The sequence below is a fragment of the Pteropus medius genome, unplaced genomic scaffold (genome assembly GCF_902729225.1).
Source record: "Pteropus medius unplaced genomic scaffold, Ma_sr-lr_union100, whole genome shotgun sequence".
NCBI lineage: Eukaryota > Metazoa > Chordata > Mammalia > Chiroptera > Pteropodidae > Pteropus > Pteropus medius.
In genome coordinates, this window is record NW_024342473.1 from 2,307,814 (window position 1) to 2,321,206 (window position 13,393).

The 13,393-nt window shown below is 33.0% G+C and overlaps 1 long non-coding RNA gene and 1 pseudogene across 1 annotated transcript; both read right to left on the minus strand.

The window, feature by feature from the left end:
• Positions 1 to 2,252: 2,252 nt before the first annotated feature.
• Positions 2,253 to 12,983, minus strand: LOC120604391 (uncharacterized). The gene is made up of 2 exons (XR_005653322.1): positions 11,270 to 12,983; positions 2,253 to 2,438 (listed from the first exon to the last, which is right to left on the minus strand). It is a non-coding gene; the product is annotated as an uncharacterized LOC120604391 (long non-coding RNA).
• On the minus strand, positions 10,009 to 10,127 carry LOC120604701 (uncharacterized; annotated as a pseudogene).
• Positions 12,984 to 13,393: the final 410 nt, after the last annotated feature.

The following is a 13,393-nucleotide window of genomic DNA, read 5'->3' on the forward strand; positions in this document are numbered from 1 at the left end:
GAGCTGGATCTTGAAAGTTGAGTTCTGTCGGATGAAGCAAAATATGCTAACTGTTCAGACAAAGAGCACAAAAGCATGTTGGAGTGAAAGAACCTAGCATGACTTGTCCTTTGAATCATGTAGGGAGTATTATTATGGATTCATGGATTTTTATATAGTCAATAGATACCAATCAATGATTATTATTTTATTTTATTTTTTACTTTTGGTGCTTGAATTGTTCTATCTTTGGCCAATGGGAACTCCTTAAAGTTGGCTCCAAGGTCTTTTGACTTGACTCACTTAGATTTTGAGAACCCTAGCTCATCTCATAAATTCTCTAAACTGGAGAACAGCTGTTTCTCCAAGAATCTCTGGTATCTTGTAATGACTCTCAAACACCATGGTTGCAAAATGCATGGACTCATTTATACGTGGAATTTTTTCAATTGACCCCTTGCAGTCCAAACCCTTGATGTTCAAGGGTCAACTGGCCCTTGGGAATCCACATATGTGGAGGGCAGGTTTACATTATAGATGGCTTTTGACTTGGAAAGAAGGGCATTTGGCACCCCTGACACCTGCGCTGTTCAAGGGGCAACTGTAAATAAAACATTTATATGACTTGACAGTTAAAACTTTGAAACAAAGCATGGTTCTAGATTTAAAACTTTAAACCAAATAATATTCAGGAAAATGTTACCCCTTTTTTCATAGTTTCCATTAGATACCATTAAAAAATGTTAGATCCAGTTTATCTGTCTTGTGTGTATGTGTGTGTGTGTGTGTAGCCTACATAAAAGGTAATATACTGTATACATTGTCCATTGCCTCGATTTTTTAACATAACATTATATGCTGGAATTCTTTCATATTTTCTTATGTGGTTTTATAGTACTTCATCATGAGGAAGTTACATAGTTTCCATTATGGAGGCATACCTTAGTTTCATTCAACCAATGTTCTATTGTTTTTATTTGTTTGTATGATTTAATAATCTTTTACTGTTACAAATAATGTTGCATATGTCACTTTAGATGTCCACATGTATTACAGGATGATATAAAAGTAAAATTACAGTTTAATAAACAAATGGAACATGGCACATACAATTCATTGAATGGCACAAATAAAGAGACCATATACAGTGCTTGAGTCTCGATTCTGGGCTCTGAAAATAAATATAAAATTTAGTATAAAATGTCAGACGTAACATTACATTATTTTCTTAGAAGTGGGATTGTTGAATCGAAGAGTAAAAGTATCTGTAATTTTGTTGTATATTGCCACATTCATCTCCGATGGGATTGTACCAAATTGTATCTCCATTAGCAAGAGATAAGAGTGCCTGGTTATCCCAACATTTACAACAGAATGTTGTCAGCTCTTGAATTTTTGCCAATTTGTTAGGTGAGAAATGATTTTTCAATGTGTTTTTAATTATGTTCTTTTATTAGGTGTGAGAGTACGCATCTTTTCATATGTTTAAGGGCCTTTCTTTTTTGTGTGAACTGCTGAGCTATGACTTTTGCTCATTTTTCTATTGGAATATTATTCTATTTAAAATTGATTTTTAGGAGCTCTTTTTGTGTTGGGGAGATATCTCTTTGAAATGAAATAAATTGAAAATATTTTCCCCAGCTGTTCATTTGTCTTTTGAATATTGTTTATGAATTCTTTTTTTGACTTGCAAAGTTTTTTTTTAAAAATTAGCGTCATCAAATTCCTCAGTCTTTTTTGTTATTGCTTCTGAATTTTTAGTTATATTTATAAAGGTTTGCTTTATTCATTACCAAATTATGAAAGAATTCATCCACGTTTTGTTCATATTATTTTGTTCTTTTATTTTTTTTGACATTTATATTTCTGATTTATTTTTCGACATCTATATTTGCAATTTGACTTAGTACATGAAGAGTTATATGGATCCAATTTCATCTTTTTCCGAATGATTATCTAGTTGTTTCAACCTCGTTTATTAAAAACTCCACTTTCCCCCTAATTTTGGTGATTCCTTTGTCTAATGTAAAATTTCTGTATGTATTTTCAGACTCCAGATTCAATGTTCAAGCACTATATGCTGCCTTGCTGTGCTTTATTTTGTCTTTCAGAGAATAGTATACTGCCATGTGCCATTTTTTCTTTTTTGTTAAACTGTAATTGTATTTTTATATTATTCTTGAACTTTTAATTTGATTATATCATAGTTCTTGTATTAGAAATTTTTTGACTAGAAGTAGATACATCAGAAAATCAAAGAATCTAAAACAAAATAAAAATTCACAGATTTATTTTTATTATCGAAGAAATCAGAATATAAGATGCACAGGGCTGGTATGATATCAGGAATCATGTTCCTTCTGCCTTTCTGCTCTATCATATTTTGTGAGTGGTTTCCAATATCAAGGTCATTTCACGGTCCACGATTGCTGCTGGAGCTCCAGTTATGCAAATAAATTCTAGGCAAGAAGAAGCAAAAGAGGAAATGAAAAGAGATTTTTTAGAAACTCAACTCACAACTCTCACTTATATCACATTGGCCAATTCCATCATCAAGGAAGGCTGGGAAATACATTTTTATAGCAGGGCAAATTATCACTCCCAAAGTTCTAGATTTGGGTAAACAATTTATAATCTCTATCATATTTCCTTCCCAGACTAAGTAATTTGAGAGCAAAAATATTGTTTTTCTTTAAATGAAACCTAATTTGGTGTCTTGCATGTAGTAGAGCACTTAAATATTTCTCAATTTGATTAAATTTATTTTGCATTTAAAATCACATATATAAACTTAGGACACATAAGAAGGCTCATAAGACAATTTAAGTGCTACATTGTGTCTTTAATAAAAATCAAATCATTTATTTTAATGTTCCATTCAAGCTTTGTACATAATGTACTAATATATTTGGCTTCATCATTTATACACTTTCTGCCACATCATGTAACCTCATTTAAATAACATTGTGCACATACTTCAAAGTAAGAAATATATATCATTCTTTCCAGATGAGCAGGCTGTAAGATTCCAGATTTAATATCAAGTACATCAAGAGAGGAAAAGAAAAATTATATTCCTAGAAAAAAATTAATCGTAGCATTCAGGCACATAAAAAAACATTTTTTAGTTAGCAAATGAGACCCATATTATCATAAGCAATCACTCTGAATAATTAAATAATTATACACTTTAGAAAATCATTTAAAAATCTTTATGCTTTTCTAATTGTAGAACGAACATATTTCTTAAAAACTCAAACATTATTTCCCTGATATCCATTTCTTCTAGTATTTCCTGTAGATATCCAGTGGAACTCTCCGTATTTTCCATTGGTACTTATACAACTAGTTTAACATCTGAGGTTAAGCATTATTACTTTGAACTTAGTCATTTCAAACCTAAGTAATATCAAAGTTTAAGCATTAAAATTTATCAAAGTTATAATGTTTATAATTTTAAATAGTTAGACAAGGATTATTAAAACATGTTCATACTGGTTTATGTGTTATCAATTAACATACTGTTATAAAAGAAGAGTATTTAGCTCTTTTTACTCTTAATCTATGCATAATCTTTATGCAGGGACACACATATGCACACACACAGAATTTTGCATCTTCCAAATACAATCATACTGTAATTTTGGATTAGATCTATCTTCAAGCACTCACATTTAATGCTGATGTAGATATTACTAAATCCAAACCATGTAGTATACTGTGATTATCTCTTTTCATGAACCACTTTTTCTTTCCCCATTTTTTTAAAAATTTTATTTTATTAGTTTCAAGTATACAGTATATTGGTTAGACATTTATACAGTTTATGAAACGATCCCCCTGATTACTATATCTTTCCTCTGGCTCTACACATAGCTATTACATTACTGCTGACTGTATTTCCTATGCCGTGCTCCCCATCCCCGTGATCATCTATTAACTACTAGTTTGTACTTCCTTAACCCTTCACCCCATTGGCTGTAACCAGATTGTCTTTTATATTTGTGGGTCTGTTTTTGATTAGTTTGTTCTTTTTGTTCCTTAGATTTCGCATATAAGTGAAATCATAAGGTATTCTTCTTTCCCTTTGTGTTATAACCACCTCATTGGATGATTTGCCTAGTTTCTATGTAACTACCACTAATCCTCCTCTCAGTATAGTCTATAAAACAATAGGTTATATTAACACAATAGGTTATCTTCTGAATTTCATATGCTTCTGGAGACCTCCACTCTCCTGCTCTGATCTGGATTATTGCTGTCTGGGCCTGCTGCACAGGTCATTGTCCTGGTTCTTGTTATTATCCTGGGTCTTCCTCTTTCTTAACTTGCTTTCTGTTTGAAAGGAGTACATTCTCCTGTAATCTTCTGAGAATAGGTATATAAGAGGCAAATTTTCAAGGACATTTCATGTCTAAACTTCTTTATTCTACCATAATAATTTATTGAGAGTGTATGGAATTCTGGTTTAGATATTATTTACTCTTAGAACTTTAAAAGAATTTCTCCATGGAATTTCCTGGTCACTTATATATTATTTATTTATTTTTATCCTAAAGCTTTTAAGATTTATTAAATTGTCTACAAATATTTATTGAATGTCTATTATGTGCCAGGCACTATTTTAGGTACCAGAGATACAGAAGTGAATAAAAGACACAAAAATTCTTGTCTTCTTGGCATTTACATTCAGCAGTGGTAAAAAAGATAAGTAACTAAAATATATAGTACATTAGATAGTGGTAAGTGCTAAGGAGAAAAATAAAGCAGGAAGTAGGTTATGAAAAATCTGAAGAAAAATGGAATTATATAGAGTAGCCAGAGAAGGTGACTTTTGAGTAAAGCCTTGAAAGATACATGGATATAGATTGGGTGGGTAAGGGAGATGGATGGCTTTCCAGGCAAAAGGAACAGCAAGGTACAAAAGTTCTGAGGGAGTTATGGAAACTTTATTTCCTTTAGCATAATATTCTCAAGGTTCATAGGTGTTTTAGCATGTACCAGAATTTCCTTCTTTTTAAGGCCAAATAATATTCCATTGTATGTATATACCACATTTTGCTTATTTATTCATCCATCAATTGATATGTGAGTTACTTCAACCTTTTTGGCTATTGTGAATGATGCAGCTATGGACATCAATATACAAATGTCTGTTGGAGACCCTGCTTTCAGTTCTTCTAGGTATATACCCAGAAGTAAAATTGCTGGGTCATATAGTAAATCTATTTTTAATTTTTGAGGAATTGCCATATGGTTTTTCATAGCATTTGCACTATTTTACATTCCCACTAGCAGTGCATAAGGTTTCCAATTTCTCCACATTCTTGCCAACACTCTCTTTTTTGTTTGTTTGTTTTTCTGTTTTGTAATAGCCATCCTAATGGGTGTGAAGTGGTACATCATTGTGGTTTTGATTTGCATTTCCCTAAAGATTAGTGATGTTGAACGTTTTTTTCATGTGCTTATTGCCTATTTGTATATTGTCTTTGGAGAAATGTCTATTCAAGCCCTTTCCCCATTTTTTAAATTAGGTTGTTTGGTTTTTGTTGTTGTTGGGTTATCCCTTTGGCTCTTGAGATTGTGGTTTTTTTCTTGCCAATTCATCTTCTAATGATTCTAAAAGCATTGGAAAATAAGTGGAAAGAAGAAAAGTTAGTAAAAAGTAGTATTCCATTTTAATGGATATGATCATTACATCCGGTTCTACATAAGCAAGGCAGTTTCAAAGCTTCAACAGATGGTGCACAGCAATTGTGCTTTACTGATATAGTTACAACAAATTCCATTAAATTAAAAATCTCACTTAGCATATGCCTTCAACAGTTGTTCTCTCTGAAACTAATTTCTGTAGCAAAGACATTGTTTGTTTTTTGTGTGTGTGTCTGTGTTTGCCACTTGTAGTGTGTTTGGATCATTGAAATTTGAGATTTTCTACAAAACATTATATTGGTATTTTGTTAGTAGTTTATTTCAATAAAGTTGAGAGTAGAAGGATGGAGGAATAAAGAGCTCTTTCATTCTGATAAAAGGTACAATAAAGGAAGGGGCATTAATAAACTGGGGAAGATTTGTAAATGAGATATAAGTTTATGAATTTCTCCATGAAAATGAACAATACATCCTGAAGCTGTTTTGCTATAGATTGCAATATATATTAATTTTAGTGGCAGGTAATACTATAAATTATTTTTGATTTCACCAAGCTCATTAAAATAGAATTCTACTTACAGTTCAGATTTTTTAAAAATTAGTAATTACTTATTAAAACTGGTAAATGATACAAACAAATCCGACTGGGCCAATTTGATTTCATTATGTCAAAATATTATTTAATATGAGGTTAAGATAAATTTTTCATTCTGTGAAGTCTATCCAAGTTCTTTAGAAAGCAGAATTTTTCTTTTGTACAAATCTTGAACAATTTTTGGAGGAACACTAATGAGGAATGACTATTGTGAACAATGCAGAGAAATATAAATAAAACCATTCGGTCTGAATTGACTACTGAACATTTAATAATATTGGAGAACTCATCATCATTTCAAGTTCATTGTAGGTCTAAAGGAAATTCATCATCTCCAACTTGTTGGATGTTCCTAATATCAGTCCCTTATCTCCGTTACTGATTGCTACCATCTAAATCCAGAACCCACTCGACAACCATGCAGGCAGCAAGTTCTCAGTTTGATTAATCATAAGAGTTTGGTAAAAGTAAACTTCTTTAAAGCTTGCTTTCATCTTGTATCCTTCCCATGCAAAACAATTTTAATGGCTCATTCTTTACTCTTGCATCAAGTCTTTAAACTCTGGTCTTCTTGAGTTCTCACAATTTGGCATTACCTTGCATATACGACAAGATTTGTTCTTCCCCCTAGTGTGCTATCTCTGCTGTTAGGCCCCTCCCCTCATTGTCCTGACTCTTGCAGCCTCTTGTCTCTGGCCTCTCTCTCCAAAGCCTTACCCTCTGAGTTCTGACCCATTTCTTGCTCTTGATTCCTATGTCCCTCAGAGTTTGAACTTTTCAGTTTACATTCTAATTATACACTGTTTCTGTGATTTTATACCTATGAGTTGCCTCTTCAATTACATTATAAACTCCTTGAAGGCAGTTTAAGTGTTTCATGGGAAACCCAGTCATTTCAGATGTAGTTCTACTCACTTTTTAACATTTCCTCTGCTAATGCCCTCATCCAAGCTTCCATAATCCCCCATCAGAACTGCTGCAACAACCAAAGGACTGGTCTCCTGTTTATTCTTCCCATTCCACAATCCATGTGTCATCTGCAGCCAGTGATCTTTTGAAAATGCAAATCTAATCCTGACACTCCCTTGCTTGAAACCCTTCAAATGGTCCCCCATTGATCTTAGGCCCACAATGGCTGGCCTGTTATTCCGGGCTTTTTTGGAATGCCCTGATCAGACATAGACATTCTCTGTTATGTGGTTATGTAATAGAAATAGGTATATAAATGTACTAATAATTGCTAGAGCCATGGTGGATTAGTAAATGTTTGACATTGAGATCTTCAGGAAAAAGAAAAAACCCAACAACTTCGATTTGTAATGTTTGCCAATTTCTGTGGTGTAGCATCTCCCACTATAGTCAATTTCACAGCACCAAGGTCACTGAGACAGAGTTTGAAAGTGATTCTAGCAATAAGTTCTTATAAGTTGGCACAAACTGTCCAGCACACCACCGGCTGGAACACTGTACAGACACAATGAATCTGTTGGGAAAATCAATGACTTGACTTTATACAAGTATCTCATATAGATTAGGTTTCTTCAGCTTTGGAAAAATCACACGAGAAATAGGTTAAATATATCTAATCATATAGTATGAATACAATATCATAGGTTTCGCTCTGTAATAGGGTTCTCCAGAGAACCAACAAGAAAATATGTACATATCTGACAGAGAAGTCAATGTTTTAAATCCCAGTCCAAGGAAAGGAGAAGATGAGATGAGACATTCTAGTTCAACAGTAAGGCAGGAAAAAGGAGTGAATTCCTCTCTACACTGCCTTTTGTTCTGTTCAGACTCACAGTGGATTGGTTGATACCCATCCACGATGGGGAGGGCAATCTACTTTACTGAGTCCACAAATGCAAATACGAATCTCATCTGGAAACATCCACACAATCACACTCAGAAATAAAGTCTAATCTAGGCACTCTGAGGCCAGTCAAGTTGACACATAAAATTAACCTTGACATATTCCTCCCTAGAATAATAAAATTTAAAGTTGCCATTTTCAGAAGGTAGTTTAAAGCAAATACAAGAAAGTACTACAGTATTGCAGATCAGACTGGACAAACTTTTTTTTTAAAGAATCGGAAAATATTTTAGGCTTTGCAGGTGATATTGTCTGTCACAATTACTCAAATCTGTCATTGTAGCATGAAAGTAGCCTTTAATGTTATATAAAGAAATGGAAGGAACTGTGTTCCAATAAAACTTTATTTACAAAAACATGTGGTGAGCCAGATTAGTTTACTGACCTCTGATCTAGATTAATTAAAATGATAGAGGTAGGGAATAGCGATTATCTAGATCACAATGAAACAATCTTGCAGTCTGAATTCTCACACCCTAGATGTTTTTTAAGCCAATCCTCCAAGCAGTGACAGACTCAGGATGGACATATAACCTAACTCTGGCCAGTGAAGCTAGGAAGGAAGCATGCTGAAGAGCATCTGGGGAAAGTCCTAATAGGGGCAACTGTTGTTCTGCCCCTTTTGGACCTTGCCTTGATGAGCTGTGACACCTGGAACCACTACAGCAACCAACCTGAGGGTGAAGACAAAACCGAGGAAGGCAAGGCCAAGAGATGGAAAGAACCAAATCAACCAACCATGGAGCCTGACCTACTTCTTCTGGACTTCCTGTGATAAAATATGAATTTTCCTATTGTGTAAATCTGTCACAGATGGGGTTTCTGTAAATTGAGCTACAAGTGTCCTAATTGATTCAATTATGTTTTCTTCCAAATTTCTTTTAGTTACAAATGGCTCATCCATGTAGGGAATTTCTTGTCTTTTTTAAGAAACATAATCACAATATTTTATTTTTCCCTGAAAAGGGATTAAGATTGCCATACTGAATCAGGGGAAAAGGAATAGTATTCCTCAGTTTCTTTAACAGTTATTTTCCTACCACAAGGCAAATACCCTGAAAGCACTAGCCCTGCTTTGGGAGCTAATTCCCTTTAGGCTCTTTCTCTGACTCAACATAGCAGACACTGATGACCACCCACCCTGCAGCCATTCCATCCACTCATCTTTCTGTGATCAGAATCTTGATTTTGTTCAGCTATGAGGAGACTGAATACTTAAGAAAAGTCTGGATCTTTCCCCAGCCCTAGAATAATCTTAATTAATCTAAGCTAATTATAAAAATTCCATTTTCCTTGCCAGTGAATGATTTAGGAATGGACAGGTCTATGATTCTGAACAGTGAGTTTGAAAGTTTTTCTCAGTCTGAAAAAGGTATATAAAGGAGGCTTCAGTGTTGCGAAATACTTGAAGCTGTTGCAGCTATCCTGAAAGCTCAAGGTCACAAGTCAACATTACCAGCAAAGCGCAGCAGAAGAATGAAGAGAACCTGGATCCTCAGTGATCGCAATAAGCCGCTTCTTAACCAAGTCTGGAATCACCCTACCTCAGGTTTTTTATGTTGCTAGTGCCAAAATGAGTTGATCTTCTGTTAAATGCTGCTGAAACCTTACCAACTGGAAGACTCACTAATAAGTTGCCTTTGGCAGATTGCATCTGGGTGTCTTTACTTATCTAACAAGTTAAGAAGGAACAGCATGATGTCTTTACTGCACTGATCTCTCTCTGAGATTGTATATATACTGGCATTGGTAAATGATACTCTGGAATCTATGAAGACTGTATGGGAGCAGACTTATCTTAAAATATATTTATATATATTTTTTATTTTTCAGGTGAGGCAATCCTTGGTTGACCTCACAGATTGCAAGGACCTTGTCAGCTTACAATCTCTCATTTTTTAACATTTTATGCCTACAGCACCTGGTCTTTCTAGGTGGTCTCCCATCCAAGTACTAACCAGGCCTGACCCTGTTTAGCTTCTGAGATCAGACAGGATTGGACTTGTTCAGGGTAGCATGCCCGTAGACAGGCTTATTTTAAAATATTGACAAATCTAATGAGTAACCCAAAATGTTTCATACATCTAGGATAACTTAGAATTTTTATTCATTCATTCGTTCGTTCATTCGTTCATTATGGCAACATTGGTTAACGAAATCTAGTAAGTTTCAGGTGTACAATTCAACAGTATGTACATACTTTAGATCACAGGCTGTAAAATTAATCACTTAAAATATTGCAGCAAAGATTATACTAAAATAATTAGGTCTCAATACATTTAGAAAAATTACTATGAGATAATTTGAGTTTTTGCCATTGTTTCACTCAAATTTTCAGGCAATTTGTTATTATTTAATTCAGCATCCCTTAATTATCAAAGTAAAACATGAGAACCAGTTTTAGGTAAAGGAATTTTGCTCTTAATATCCCATCTTCACCAGCAGAAAATATTTTAAGTTCATTAAAAGCCTCTTTTATGTTGCTGTGTGTCAAATTTTTGTTTTTATTCCTTTTATTTGGACACATTTTCTAGTCCCAAAAATGTGGTAATTATGATTTTATATTGTATTTTCACAAAGAATAATAAAAATAATCTCATTAGTATAAAGAATACAGAAAATCACTATGCTGTATAATAATACCCCAAGGAATGATAAAGTGCCTACATTTCTCTTAGTGGTCATTCATGAAATCTTAAAGAGAATATAATATTTTTTCTTGTTTATTTAGCAAAACATTCTGCAGAATGAAACAAATACAATCATATACTTTTAAAGTTAAATAGAATAATTCATTATTACCAAGAAGAAATAAATGTATCATCGCTCTTGCCCTGTATTTTTAGCTTTAAGAAAAATCTCTTCTATAATGGATCAGCATAATAATGAGAGCGAGGACTAATGAAGTCATTATTCATCTTTAAGTACAAGTAATATCATACTAATTTTTTCTTTTAAGTTTCTTGTCAGTGCAACATGTGAGAGAAAAATGAACTCACGTTAACTTTTCATCCTTCCACTAGTCCCCATCCCTTCAAATCAATCACTTAAATCAATCAACATCATATTCTTTTGTCCATTGTGTTTGAAAAATTCAAATCAGAATTTTAAATAAGGAAGGAAGTGAAAATGCTTTTTTCTAATATTCCAGTAATGAATATACCACTCACCTCAAAGTCTGCCAGCTGAAAATAGTGCAAAATTGCCATAATGAGCTGGTTGCCTTTTTTCTTCTCTCCAAGTTCTTTCAAGTCTATTCAAAACTCTAGAGGAAAAACTGCCTCATAATAATACATAGTGAACATTTATGTAACATAGTTTTAAAGAACTTTCACATATATTATCTCTTGTGCCTATACTAACAACACTGTAAAGATCATAAAACATTTAAAATTTCTAGTTTAGATAAGATGGCAACTAGCACAAGCCATTGGACCCTCCTTTCTGATTCGATTCCTATGTCAACACTGGCTGTGTCGTGGGCATTTTGGAGAGATCGATGGATATCAGAAGTGTTCAGAAATCAACATCAGAATGTGAAAAACATCAGAATGTGATAGAAGGCTGTTGTATCTGAGATGGGAGGAAAGCATCAGAGAATGTGGTCTGGAGTAGGAGAGGGCCAGGGATAACAGGTGGGGGACAAATTGGGAGAGAGCTCTCTCATAGGGCCATTTTCTTTCCTCCACTACTATAGGGCAAGAAATCAGCAGTGCAGGCCCAAGACAGCGGTGTAAGATCAGGGCAGGAATTTGGCTGGAGAAATCCATTGCTCAGGCTGGCAGGAATAAATAATTTATTAAAGTTTATTAAGATCTAATATAAATATCTAATCACTATGTTGTACACCTAACACTAATATAATATTGTATGTCAACTACGATTAAAAAATAAATTTAAAGAATTTTTAAAAGTCTAAATAAGTAATGCCCAACAACGAAATTAAAGTTTAATCTGATACTGAAACTCCAGATGGTATCAACATCAGTATGGAGATGGCGTAATGGAAAATGAGAAACGCTTGTTAAAATTCTTAAGTTACTGAGGAATGGGTGGGTAAGATTTAGAGATTAATAACATTTAAACTTAGCTTGAGAAATAAATATAATTATTTGTCTTATAAGTTAGAGCTCTAAACTATTATAAATGAATTTTAACTGTCCAATTCAAGTTAGAATAAAACACAAAGAACAAAACAAAGCATGCTTGAAGGAAATCAAGAATTAAATATACATAAATAAGTCCCAATATTACAGTGGTTATGATATATGTAAATGGTTATAACTCTCTAATTATAAGCAGAGATTCTCAGGCTGATAGCAAAACAAGTTCAGTAATATACAATCTAGAAGAAATATATTAAAAATAAGTATATAAAGAAAAGCTGAAAATAAGGATTGAAAATATAACAGGAAAACAAAAAAATCTGAGGCATCAACCACAAACAAGATTGTTATAGACTGATTAAAGGTTGTTATAGACTGATTAAAGGATCAAGAAAGTATAATGGATACACATACCTTCTAAAAACTGAGGCGAAATTTGTATTCATATTTTTTAAGTTTTTGAGCATTCACAAAATTTAATTCTATACCTTCCTACATAAGAGGCATCCATACATTTGAAAGAATCAAAATCATAGGAAATATTTTTTCACACAATGCAATTAATTTACAAGTCAATAGAAAAAGAATCACTTAAAATTTTCATATATGTCATAATTAAATAATCTCTGGTATAACCCTGAGTTTTAAGAGTAAATCATAAGGTAAGTTATATAAAATTTAGGACTCATTAATAAAGAAATTGTTATATGATAAACAGTTAAAATAATACTGAGAGAAAAACTAGATAATTAAATTTATCTCCCTAAAAATGAATACTGAAAACAAATAAGCTATTGGATTCAAGAGGATGGAAAAAGTCATTAAAAAAAGCAAAGGAACAAAGATATATAGATTAGGGAAAAGATAATGAAATAACAATTAAAACAAAAACTATTAGAATGATTAATAGAATCAAAATCTTGTTCTTTAAAATGACTAATGAGATAGAAAAATCTGTGACAAAAAAGAAACAAAGCACAATGAGAGAAGATGCAAATAAACAAACCCCAATTCTCTGAATCTTAAATATTTAGTTAATGATAAAGTTAATAAGTTTAAAGCTGCAGGATCTAATTATGTGATTTGTGAGGAAAATAAGTTTCATATGTTAGGGATTTTCACTAAGGTTCTTATATGTAGCTGCTATGGTATGAATATCTGTGTCTCCCCCATTCCCCCCCATATATT